Source organism: Chinchilla lanigera, unplaced genomic scaffold (assembly GCF_000276665.1).
Source record: "Chinchilla lanigera isolate Chin_1 unplaced genomic scaffold, ChiLan1.0 scaffold00128, whole genome shotgun sequence".
Classification (NCBI taxonomy): Eukaryota; Metazoa; Chordata; class Mammalia; order Rodentia; family Chinchillidae; genus Chinchilla; species Chinchilla lanigera.
The window spans coordinates 3,709,048-3,722,748 of NW_004955529.1; the positions used below are offsets into that span (position 1 = coordinate 3,709,048).

A 13,701-nucleotide genomic window follows, 5' to 3' on the forward strand; every position below is an offset into this window, starting at 1 on the left:
ATTGCCTCACTTATTTGGCCATAAAAATGTGCTCTGTGGAAAAAATGCTCTGTGGAAGTCCATGATGGGTAATAAGGTGGTAAGTAAGTTGACAGATGGTAGTTTAGGCAGAAACATCACATATATGGAAGGTAAATTCATACCCAGAATAAGTATCAAGGACAGTAAAGAGAAAGTGTAGTCCTTTACATAGAGAAAGAGGTTCAGTATAATCAGCCTGCCACCTGGTTTTAGGATGACTATCCTGGGGAAGGATGCCGTATCATGGACTCAGTGTTAAGCTCTGGTGCTGGCATGCTAAACATTCAGCCGAGGCTGTAATCAGATCAGCCTTTTTGAGTGGGAGTCCATTTTACTGATCTCATGCATAACTTCTACTGTTTCCACCATGGTTCCCTCCCCCATTCATGACTCCACTGGGCAATGATAGGGGTGGCTAAAGAAAGAGTTTGACCACTATCTACAGAATGACCCATCTTATCTACTTGATTGTTAAAGTATCCTTCTGCTGAAGTCACTTTTTGAATAGCATATACATGGGATACAAAATTTTTTTCATCCTTTGCCTGTATGGAGAGGTCTATTCACATACTTCTTCGCAAAATACCTTTTCTACCAATTTTTCACTCATGTTACTTCCAAGTACCTAATCATGTGGCCACACCATTGTCTGTAGTCCATGAATCTGTATAGATTTCTGGTCAATTTTCCTTCCTGACAAAATGCATGACAAGATGCACTACCTGAAGTTGGGCCCACTGTGAGGATTTTCCTTCATCACTATCCTTCACTGATGTCCTGGAAAGGGGTTGCAATGCTGCAACTATTCACTTGCAGGTGGTGCCTGAAAAACATGTAGAATCATCTGTAAAACAGGTCCTAGCCTACTCTTCATCTGACAGTTTATCATATGGTACATGCCATTAGGCTACAGGTGCATGCAGGGAGTCAAAAGGCAGTACAGCAGGAGAAGGAGCCAAAAGCATCTGGGAAACTTCTTCTTGAAACTTACTTATGCCTTCTGGACATGCTCAGCTCAATAATCTATGTACTATTTTCACTAATGATAGACTGCTGCTCTGCAAGTCCAATTTTATGATACAGTGGATCTGATAACACACAGCTCATGATGGACTTTTCAGATGTCAGTATAACCTGGTGTCCCATGGTCAAGCATTTGGTTCCAGTAAGGCCCACTAAAAGGCCAAGAGCTACTTTTCAAAGAGAGAATTTGTCTTCAGATGATGAGAGAGTCTTGCTCCAAAATCCTTAAGGCTTCCACTGTGAATCATATATGGGGGCTTGTCAAGGATGCAAAACAACAGCCCTACCTGCTATTGATACCACAATAATCATTGAATCTCCTGACCATATGACTCCAATGGCAGAGCAGCCTGACCAGCAGCCTGTACTATTTGCAGATTTTTCTCTTTTTCTGGAACCAATTCAAATGTAGCAGCATTCTGAGTTACTCAGTAATTGGGCCTTGGTAATATACCTAAGGGAGGAATGTGTTGCTTCCACAATCCAAATATACCCACTAGGTGTTGTGTCTCTTTTTTACTTGTAGGGGAAGCCATATGCAACAATTTGTTTTTTTACATTAGAAAGGATATCTCTACCTGCCCCAAACCACCGATCTTCTAGTTATTTTTCACTGAGGGAGAAGGACTTTGAATTTTAGTTGCATTTATTTCCGATCCGCTAGTTCACAAATACCTTGCTAACAAATCCAGAGTGAATACTAGCTCCTTATTTGGTTAAATCAGCACAATATCATTAATGTAATAGACCAATGTCATACCTTGTAGGAGAGAAAGGTGATTAAGATCCTTGTGAACTAACTTGTGGCACAGAGCTGGAGAGTTACTATAATCCTGAGGTGAGACAATGAAGGTGTATTTCTGCACTTGTGAAATGAAAGCAAATGGTTTATTATGGTTCTTATAGATAGATAAGGAGAAGAAGGCATTTGACAAACCAATAGCTGCACACCAAGTACCAGGGGAGTTGTTAATATGCTCAATCAAGAAAACCACATCTGATATAGCAGTTGCAATTGGAGTCACCATATGATTCAGTTTACCATAATTTATTGTCATTCTCTAGGAACCATTCACCTTGTGCACAGGCCAAACAGGATAATTAATTGGAGACATGGTGGAAACCATCATCCCAGCACTTTTCAAATCCTTTATAGTGGCACCAATCTCTGCAGTTCCTCTGGGAATGTGACACTGAATTTGGTTTACTATTAAAGCAACTCTAATGGCTTCTGTTTGGCCTTTCTAAGCATGATGGCTCTCATACTATAGGTTAAGGAAAAAGTGTGAGGTTTCTGCCAAGTGCAGAATTATCTATCCTAATTAAGCATTCAGAAACAGGGAAAATGACTACAGGATATATCTGAGGATCTACAGAACACACTGTGAGTTGGATATTTGCTGAAACTGCACTGATCATCTAACTTCCATAGGCCCCTACACTTATTCTAGGGCCACAATAATGTTTTGGATCCTCTGGAATAACTGTTAATGAGAACCAGTGTCCACTGGTTCCTGAAATGCCTAATCATCTCCCTTCCCTAAATGTACAGGTACTCTGGTAAAAAGCCTTAGGTCCCTTTGGGGAAGGATGGGAGAAAGTTTGATTATAAGTTTTTGCTGGTTTACCAGGGGGGTCTTTCCTCAAGGGGACCCAGCTATCCCTTCATTCACGAGATTCTGGATTTGTATGCTGGCTCAAATCTAGTAACTAGTTGAGGTTTCTATTAATTTACCCTTAAATTTATTTGATTACATAAATCTAGTGAAAATTGTGTAGGATTCTTGTCTATTTCCCTTTTGAGGATACCATGGCTTATCAGCCAATGCCATATGTTTACATGTGTCAGATTATTCTAATCATTCTTCTGCTTCTGCAGTACATTAGGTTAAGTAAGGATATCTCGCCTTTGGCTATTTTTTTTTTTTTTTTTTTTTTTTTTTTTTTTTTTTGGTTTTTGGTTTTTCTCCGGTACCGGGAACCGAACTCACGACCTTGCGCTTGCCAGGCAGGCGCTTTTGCCGCTGAGCTAAATCCCCAGCCCCTTCGCCTTTGGCTATTAAGTGCTGCCACTTCACCCTTGCCACTTTGGGTTCCAATTAAACTTAATTCCCAATTGAATATCTGCAGTCCCCAGGGTGGTCTAACATACAGAGAGGACAATAACAGAACTCTTCAGGGATGCTGGTGCTCCCTTTCATGAATCTCTTTCCCAAAGTTTTTGTGAAAGGTGCATTTTCTGGATGAGGCCACAGTGACAGATAGGGTTTAACATGTCAAATCCACTCCAGAATTCCCATTACTGTGAGACTTTCCATTCTCTCAGCAGTAAACCAAGGAATATTAGGCATCTTGGACAACCTTTTGATCCATATTTCTGCCAATGAGCTAAATCAACACATTTTTAAAATTCTGCCAGCTGAAACTTCAAATTCAGAATCTTTCCTTCATGGGCCCATATCAACAAACTGAGCCTGATTCAGGTTTATGTTATTGCCACCATTATCTCTCATCCTTAAAACTCATTCTCCCACTTCCTAATTAGTCTTCTGCTTATAAGAGCTAGAAGAGTCACAAAGTTCTTTTAGAAAATAGTGCACCTCTTCTTGGGTCCCACTATGTACTTCACCCTTAGGAGCCTTCAAAGATTTGAAATAGGCCAGGAGGCAAAAGTAGGTGGTGAGGTTGGGTACTGAATGCTTGGTCAACGTAAGATTAGTCTCCTCAGGTATAAAGATAAGGCAACACCAGAGGGTGTGTGAATGGAGATGGATGCACCACCATAGGTGGAAAGGTCTCTTCCTTTGGCAAAATTATCTTATTAGAACCTAGGAGTTCAACATCCTCAGCCTTATCATGATCCTCCCCAACAACCCTATCCCAATTTATGGATCCCAAACTTTTCTGATATATGCCCTCACTTTTCAGATACACTTCGATGCTGAGCATTAAACTTACGCTATATTTTAGCCAGTCAAACTATGACAGCCTGCTTTTGGGTTTCTGCTTCTCAGCTCTGCAACAAGAGAGGAGATTGTATTTCATGACACAATTAGATGATATAAATTCTTTATGTGTGTTTGTAGCTTTGAATTTGAATCTTTAAGCTCTTTATTTTCCTTTAATAACTTGTTCTCAAAGTCAGAAGACTTTAAACTTCCTGTGAATATACTGCACTCCCTCACTAGTATGTCAAGAGATGCTAAGAAGAACCAGCCAACATCATTATGTTTCCCACTCAGCCAAACATTTTCAAACCTATCATATATGAAGTAGCTAAAATCTTTACATTTCACAAGTGGTAAATAAGGATAACCAAATGAATCTACATTACTTTGAACAATTCACACCAAGGAGTCCAAGAACCACTATCAACATTAAAAGATCTCTTTATAATTTTCTTTATCTGGAGACCCTCCTGGTACCAAAACTTGTCTCCAACAGTGCTTACTAGATAATCAGATTTAATTCAAGATATATAAATATACAAGAATTTACATGATTGACTTAAAATGACTGCCTGCAAAGTCACCTGTAGAAAAGGGCAAAGTGGATGCTTGTGTTCTCTGCGGGATCCCGTCAAAGGCCCATAGCTCATGGGAAAGGCCTAGGGGAGTTCATAGGAGGAGGCCAAAGGATCTGGGATGGAAGATTGAAGAGTGTATGCTGGAAGCTGAAGAACCTGCGCTGGAAGCCAGGAGAAGTCATCCAATTTGAAGATAAAGACTGGAGTTCCTCTGGAGAAACAGAAATGAGCCTTTCTGCTTCCTTTCCCTTTTATTCCTTTCAGGCAGCAAGCTTAGTCATAGCTGTCACTGACACCCAGAGCGTGTCTTCTATTTTCCATAAATCTCTTCAGCCGCACTCAGAAATGTGCTAATCCAATTTAGCTGAGTGTTTCTTACTCGAGTTGATATAATCAGTTAACTGTCACACAGGGGCAAAATCAAAATTAGAACACAGAGTTCTGATTTCAATTCTTAGTCTTCCTCTTATAGCATGTAGCTATCATTTCAAATTTTTCTTCCCATTAGCACTTTTGATTATCATATTCCTGCTCTTTAAAGAAAATCTTCATCTGTTAAGCTGGCAAGTATCCTCCCTTCCACATAGTCAAATGGTGTCACAATTGCTAATGTTAACATATGTATTTTGCTTTTGTGAGAATTTTACCCATAAAATTCATAGTCCCCTGTCTACATATTCTCTGTTTTAAACTACACATCTCTTGAACTGCAAATTAAATGGTACTCTTACTGGAACTTTTCAACCTTACTTTAAAAAAAAAATGGGTAAATTTTTGCCTTTGCTTCTGTTTATGTGATATAACACATTTATTTATTTGCTTATGTTGAACCTTTCTGCATCTCTGGAACAATAGCTACTTGGTCAATACATATGACCTTTTTGACGATTCACGTAGTCTGTTTGCCAGTACCATATTGAGGATTTTTGTTTCTATGTACGTTAAACACATTCGGCTGTAGTTTTCTTTTTTGTTTGAGTTCCCATCTGGCTTTGGAATCAAGGTAATTCTAATTTCCAGAAATAACTCTGGGAGTATTCATTCCATTTCAATTTTGTTAGAGTTTGAGAAGTTTTGACCTTAAGTTTCTGAAGTTCTTGTAGAATTCAGTGATGAATCCATCTGGCTCTGGGCTTCCATGCACAGAAGATCAACTATAGATCCATGTTTCTCATGGCATACTACACTAAATCAAAGCAGATAAAAGGCCTAAATGTTAAAATGGAAACATGTAACCTATGGGAAGATAAAATAAGTAAAATTTCTTAAGACATGAGCACAAGCAAGGAGTTTTTGAAGAGAACACCAACTGCACAAGAAATAATACCAAGAATAAATAAATCTGATTGTGTTAAATTAAAAGGCTTCTGGAAGGAAAAGAAACAAGCAACAGAGTGAAGATACATCCTACAAAATTGGGAAAACATTTTCCCTGCTACATTTCAGGCAAAAGACTAGCATCTAGAATATGTAAAGAAAAAATTTAGATGCCCTCAAAATAAAAGATTAAAAAATGGACAAGTGAAATGACTACACAGTGTTCAATAGAAAAAGTATGGATAATCATTAAATATATGAAAAAATGTTAAACATACTTAGCCATTAAAGAAATAAAAATTAAACTAAACTGACATAGCACATGTATTTCTTCGTTTATGTGATATAACATATTTATTTATTTTCTTATCTTGAGTCTTCCTTGTTGCAACTTCCCTGGAGTTTCCCTGTAACTCCAGAGTGAATGGCTATCATCAATAAATCAAATAAAAACAAATGATCAAGAGGCAGAAGGTCAAAGGGCAACCCTCTACATTTTTGGAAGAAATGTAAACTAGTATAAGAAATCTAGAAATCAGTAGGGAGAGTTCTCAAAAACCAGAACTAGAAATTCCATTTTACCAAACAATTCCCTTGCTAGGTATCTTCCAGAATGTTTAAAAGACATCAAATCACAGTGATACACACATACCCATATTTATAGCAATATAATGCATAATAGCTAAATCTTGGAAGTGGCCTACATGTCCAACAACAGATGAGTGGATAAAGCAAATGTGATATTTATGCACAATGGATTATTGCTCTTCCATAAAAAGATAAACTTGAGTAATTTGTAGGAAAATGAATGCAATTTGAGACCATAATATTTAGTGAAAAAACATCAGATACATAAGTTTAAATATCATGTGATATATAAACTCAAAGTATAATACAGCAAAGAAATAATAAATAATAGTAAATAGGGAAATATATCTTTTTCAGAAGAGAAGGAAACTGAGAGATGGGGGGAGGCAGAAAGGAGGGGAGAGATGGGGATTAAAAAAAGAATTAAGATGTTATGTACCAAGTCTGAAAGAAATGTAAGAAAGAAATGTAATCATTATGTATTGTAAACATACCTCAATAAAAATAATTAAATAGGTAGATATGTTGGATATTATTGTTTTGTGCAAGTAACAATACACTACATATACTTGGGTGTTGAGATTTTCCTCATAGTTAGATGACACGCAATAAAAGTATAAGGGCAGAGATGATATGCAGTTTGAAACACCAACCTAAATTTATCCAGAGTACAAAAATGTAAATTGTTGTTGTAATATAAATAATTCATTGCCAGAAATAATGTTCTTGTGCCTAAAGAAGAAGAAATACGGAAGTCCCACACTCTCAATACAAATGATATATCCTCCTCCTATGAGGCATAGCTGTAAAATGATAATCTCTGGCAAGGATAGTATTTTAACACATTAAAAAACAAAAATTAAAATTAAAAATTCTGACATTTAACATAGACAAACACTTTATGGATGTATCTCTTGCCAAATCCTCAATTAGTGCAAGTTATTAAATGAAATGTTACCTTTTAGAAACAACAGTCTCATGTCAAGACCCATACCAGCTGCCTATTTCTCTTTTGGATATATTTTCTTATGATGAGTTATAACTCTGGCCAAGTATGGGTCGTTATATCTGTATATGCATTAGCTGTACTTATCTAGGGCAAAAAGAATTAGTTCCATCTCTGTCTCTGTCCTTGTCTCTCTCTTCCTGTCTCATTCTGTCTCTTTGTCTTTCATACGTACACTGCAAAATCTCTGAACAAGAATTGCCTCTTTTTTTTTTTTTTTTTTTTTTTTCCGGTACCAGGAACCGAACTCACGACCTTGCGCTTGCCAGGCAGGTGCTTTTGCAAGAATTGCCTCTTGACAAGACAAATCTTGGTAAGATTTGTATTTAGCAAATTGATTGTAGTTTATTAGAAAACTCCACTTGACACCATGCTCATGAAACCAATTCATAAATGAACTCTCTAACTAAGACAAAATTCCTTCTGGATTCTATATTTGGGCCTCCATTTTTCTATTTTGAATTAGTAATCATTTCCTGTTCTAGACTGACCTTGAATTATAAAGCCCCAGCCTTCTCAACTGTCCATTAGTGCAGAGCAGGTCTTCTAAATAGTACTATTTTGATGGCTTAAGAAGTGCTTTAGCACAACCCATTAAGTTATTTTGGACAAACTAATTATGCTTTTGTTGAGTTCACCTAGAATATATTATTGCAAAAGTAGTGGTGCCTGTTTTATATGCTTTGTAAAATTAAAATACATTGTATATCAAATACTTTAAATGTATTAAGAAATATATGAACATTGTGTGAAGAAACATGAGAGGGAATAGTAGTTGTTTTAAGACAAATAAATTCCCTCTATCTTCAACTTAGCTCCAATATATTGATGGAATAAAGTATATTACAGCTCCAAAGAATTTAAAAATAACTTTTAATAAGTAACACGGAGAGCAGGTAATGGAAAAATGTCACCTTAGCTAGGTTTTTTCCCGGTACCGGAAAAAAAAAGCAAAAAAAGAAAAAAAAAAGAAAAATTTCAGGTAACCTAACATATAGCATGATGGCTATGGATAATGATGCATTGCTACCTTGAAATTTACTAAGAGAGCAAAATATTACAGATATATCTTACAGAAAGTAAAAGTGTAAGTATGATCCAAAATTTACAATTGATACTGTGAAAGGGAAAGAAACTGCTGAAAAAAGAAAATCAACTGGAATGGGGGAAAGGAGAAAAAATATATATACACACACAAGAGAGCTAAGATAATTGTAATACTAATTTCTATTTGTTCATTGAAAAGAACAGTTTGTGCTTATATTGTATGATCAATTTTGCATACCTATATCTTGAAATCTGAACAACTACTTTGATGATAACAATATGCAATATAATAACCATTATTAATTCTATATTATATTGTTTTGAAATTCTGTATCATTGTTTTTATTGTTTATTCTCTTTAAAATAAAAAAGATATATCTTATGTATTACCATCCCAAAAGAAAGAAAACTGTAATTACGTGAGGTGATGGACATGTGAATCAGCTTGACTGTGGTAATCATTTCACATGTATAAATATATCAATGAAAACATTGCATTGAAAACCTTAAGTAAGTGAACGAAAGAAAGAAAACCTTAAGCATATATAATTTTTTCATCTATGACTCAGTAAAGCTGTAAAAACAACAGTTAACATTTTTGGAGGGACAAGGTCTCACTAGTTCAGGCTATAGTTGAGGTCACTACCTATGATACACTGGTTGCAAACTTGTGGAGGCCATCCTGCCTCTGCCTCCCAAGTGCTGGGATTACAGGCATACACCACGGCCAGCGAAAAATGTCCATTAAAAATTTATTTCCCAAACATTTTGCCCTGAAAGTTTGTTTTCTCAGTAAAATGTAATTCTTTAATTTACAAACTCATAAATATTTTTCAGAGGACCCAAATGAACGTATAGTTAGTTGATCCTTTAACTCCTGAAATATTTATTCTTTATCTTTACAGTATTAAAGAATAAGATCAGCAATAACAAAAGCACTCCATCTTTTTCCTTCTTATTTTTTCCTTTGATCTCCCATGGAAGGAAAGCACAGTTGCTTAACAGAGTTCAACTCTAAATTTAAAAGAGAAAATGACACACCTGTAAAGTAACAAGTGGTCATATTAAGGATGAAATGTAAATACTGACTCTTACAGTGAAAAGAGCTTAATTTTAAGAGTATACCCTGAGAAATGCGTCCCAAATCTAACCTATTCCTCTAAGCAACAATCTGCATTCATCTATGTGTCATTTTTCTCCCTGATTCTTTGGGTGTATTGAAGTGGCATTCAATCATATGACAGCTGCACAGAAGGGTATGTCTCCAGTACCTTATAAGTAATTTCCTGAAACCTAAAGAGGATAAATAATCTTAGTAAAAATTGGGCAAAGGAAAGCAATAGACACTTCTCAAAGGATGGCATATAAATGTACAAGAGGTATATGAAAAAATTCTCAAAATCCCTAATCATCAGGGAAATCTAAATGAAAACCACAAAAACATTTGATCTCACATCTGTTATAATGATGTCTTAATGTTCTCATTCCTGAGACAAAATATCCAACACTCAAAATAAAGGAGGAAGGTTTATTGTAGTTCACAGTTTGGAAAGGATTCAGTTCATAGCTGGCTTCTAGGGAGGGTGGCGTGACAGAGGCACATCTCAGGGAAGAAACAATTCATGGTAGGAAGAAGACAGCAAAGCAACCAAGTAACAAAGCAGCAACAAGCAGCCTTCTTCTTCTCCTTATATTCCATAGTGGGCAGCACTCACAACCAGGGTGGGGAACTCTTAACCCCAATATCACACCACTGATCTAAGCATCACATCCTTAATCTCAACATCACATACCCTAGATCCAACAAACTCTGAAAATCTCCACCTAGATACAAACCATAATAAATGAGTAATACTAAAATGACAAAAGATACCAAGTGTGAGTATAGGGAGTCATAGGAAAGCTTGTGCAGTTTGGGGGAAGTATAAATTAAGATAGCTGTTATGAAACGCTGAGGTTTTCATTACTAGACAAATGGATAAAGAAAAGGTAGTGTATATATAACCAACAGAACAATATTCAGCCTTTAAAAAGAAGGAAATCCTGTCATTTGTGACAACATGGATAAAGGAGGACAATATGCTAAGTGAAGTAAACCAGACACAGAAGACAAATACTCCTTGATCTCACTTACAGATGGAATCTAAATAGATTGAATCCTTCAAAGCAGAGAATGATAAAATGATGGTTCCTAGGGGCAGACACAAAAGGTACAAAATTTCAGTTAGACGAAAGGAATAAGTTCTGGAGACATACTGTTTATCACGTGTACTATAGTTAATAATGTATAGTACTATTTGAAAAGTACTGAGTGTTACCTATTTAATATTCTCATCACAAAATATATGAGCGGGTAATTCACTTAATTTAATTATTTTTCTAAATACTTATATCAAAAATTATGTAAATATGCACAATGTTTACTCATCAGTTATATTCTAATAATGCTGGAGGAAACAAAACTAAATATTTAAAATTAAATTAAATATATCAAAGTGATTTTGCCTGCTTCTTGATTTTATTTATTTATTTATTTTTATTTTTTTCTGGTACCAGGAATCGAACTCACGACCTCGGGCTTGCCAGGCAGGTGTTGTGCAACTGAGCTAAATCCCCAGCCCCCTTGATTTTAAAAGGATAGTGTTTGTGGGATTTTCTTGAGTCGGGGAGTTAACTGTGTTTGAACCAAGGTCCTTTATACTGAGCTACATCCCCAGACTTCTTTTTTAACTGTGAGAGTCTTACTAAGTTGCTAAGTTGTCCAGAATAAGTTCAAATATGTGATGCTGCTACCTCAGCCTCCTAGAAGGCTGAGATTACAGGCACATACAGCCATGCCTGGCTAAAAGGATAAATTTAAAATCCTTTATTTCCTGGGTGAACTGTAAACAGCTATTTAGCTGTGCTTATTTTGACTATACCCAAAATTCCTGCATTAACCTGGGGAAAATACTAGAGGCCTAATGTGCATTGTCCTCCGACACTGATTACCTCCTCAAGTCTCATATGATCTTAATTATTTCTCTGGTCTCAGTTTCTCAGTTTTTCTCTCTACTCAGAAATTAGTTTTATTATTGCGGTATTACTTCACTTCACTGCCTTGGATAAGTCGTTTACTGTCTGAATCCCAATTGTGTCATTTACAAATTGAGGCCAATAGCACCTCGGAGTACTACTTTTGGATCAGACTAGATAATTTATGTGAAAGTATTTCTATGGTAAATGTAAGATAAGCCATTATTAATTACATATAGTATATAGTTAAAAATAACATGTTTTTGTTATTTTATTTATTATTTAAAATTTAGTTTTATTAGTACAAGTCTGCAGTACGTAATTGTCATGCTCATCATGGGAGATTTGTACATGTACATAATTAATCCCAGTTCCCTTTTTTTGCCCCTTCCCTTCCCCTCCCTCCAAGCCTTTAGAAGCTGTTTCCATTTTTTCCTTCAATTTTTTTTCTTTAATTCTTTTTCTTTGCTTCACTTTCCCCCTCCCATATCTCTTATTCTCCTCATTTCAAAAACTTCTATTGACTTTTTAATATCTACCCTCAGTCTTGCCCCCTATTCAGACTTTGGTTTTCTTTCTTTCTTTCTTTCTTTCTTTCTTTTTTGTAACAGGAATCAAACTCAGGACCTTGTGCTTCCCAGGCAGTCACTTGTGCCACTGAGCTATATCCCTGGCCACCTTATTCAGACTTTGGGTTTCTCACTCAAGTTTTTCTTGATGACATTTTGAATGGGGAAAAGAAATACTTGACCTTTCATATCAAACCACAAGCAAGGCAGTACTGCTCACATTTCATTTGTCTTTGTAAAAAGAGACAGCTGAATAGAAAATTTAGGTAGTGTGCAACATTGAATCTTCTCTCTTCACAAGTCCCTAAATGTGCCTCCTTATGAAAGAGAGACGAACATGAAGATAAAAACAGATTGCTCCTCACATTCTGAATTTTAGACTGACCACCTGGTCTATGACCTTTGTAATAATTTAATAATTGCAGTAATAATATTTGATAGGAAAAACAGTAGACTTTTTACAGGGATTTACAATATAACTGGGTGCAGTGCAGTGATATAACCACATCAAATGAATGCAGTGGCTGAAAACTCAGAATACATATTTAGAAATGACTATATTTTTGGTACAACTCCTAAGACGTATCACATATGAGTTCATGCTGGGGCACAGCTGACATGAAAGATAGGACAAACGTATTCTCAAGAATTTTTGCACTATGTTTAAGTTGAACAGTAAACACCTCCTATTCTATTAATTTTATAGTTTAAAAAGCAAAGCAATAAAGTAAATTACCTGTGTACCTCATAATGTGTTATTAATTTTCATCCTGTCCCTCTCTTTCTTTTCACCTCCTGTTTCTCTCCCCACAGTGATCCTTGTGTCTTAGTTCACTTCCGAGTCAAATCTATAATCATCAACTCAATTATGAAACATTCACTGTTCTGTGGCTGTTTTTAGAATTCTAAAATACTTTTTTCTACAGAGAATGTTCTGTGAAGTAGAGTTCAGTCGTGGCTTATATGTAGATGTCCTCCAAAAGCCTCATTGGTTCACAGGTTATGCTTTTCAGAGCTGACTACATATAAAGGGTGTGATAATAGACATAAGGGTGTGTGGTATTAAGCCTCTCTTGCACACCACCATGCCTTGGAAGCAGCTGACTATGGACTAAAATTTCTACAAACTGTGAGCTGAAATAACCCTTTCTCTTCTAACTTAGGGCTGTCCAGTATTTTTGCCTCTGCAATGAGAATAGCAATTAACACAGAACTTGAGAAAATAGAGTTGAGTGTTCCTAAGTTCAAAACATATAAAATTGATCAAATTCGTACATTTATCATTGAGACAACAATTTAAATCACTGTCTTAAATGTTATACAAACTAGGTAATTGATCATATTGTAAGAATACAAAACAAGTAGTTGATTTAGTGAAAGTGAAAGGGAATCTTGGGAGGCCTACGCTGTGAGAATGCTAATTAGAGGCAGTAAGTTCAGTGATATCTCTGCTCTCATTCAAACCATTTCTCACTTATGAACCAGTTTGGAATCAGCGAAATACATGCTAAGCAAAATTACTTATCCACATTTAACTTATTCAAATGCATCCCAGTTACATTACAGCTGAATTGGTTTATTTTATTTGA

General features: G+C 35.9%; 1 pseudogene; it reads right to left on the reverse strand.

Annotated features, from left to right (window-relative positions):
* Positions 1 to 374: 374 nt before the first annotated feature.
* LOC102029995 overlaps positions 375 to 13,701 on the reverse strand; it is a 31,150-nt pseudogene continuing 17,823 nt past the window's right edge.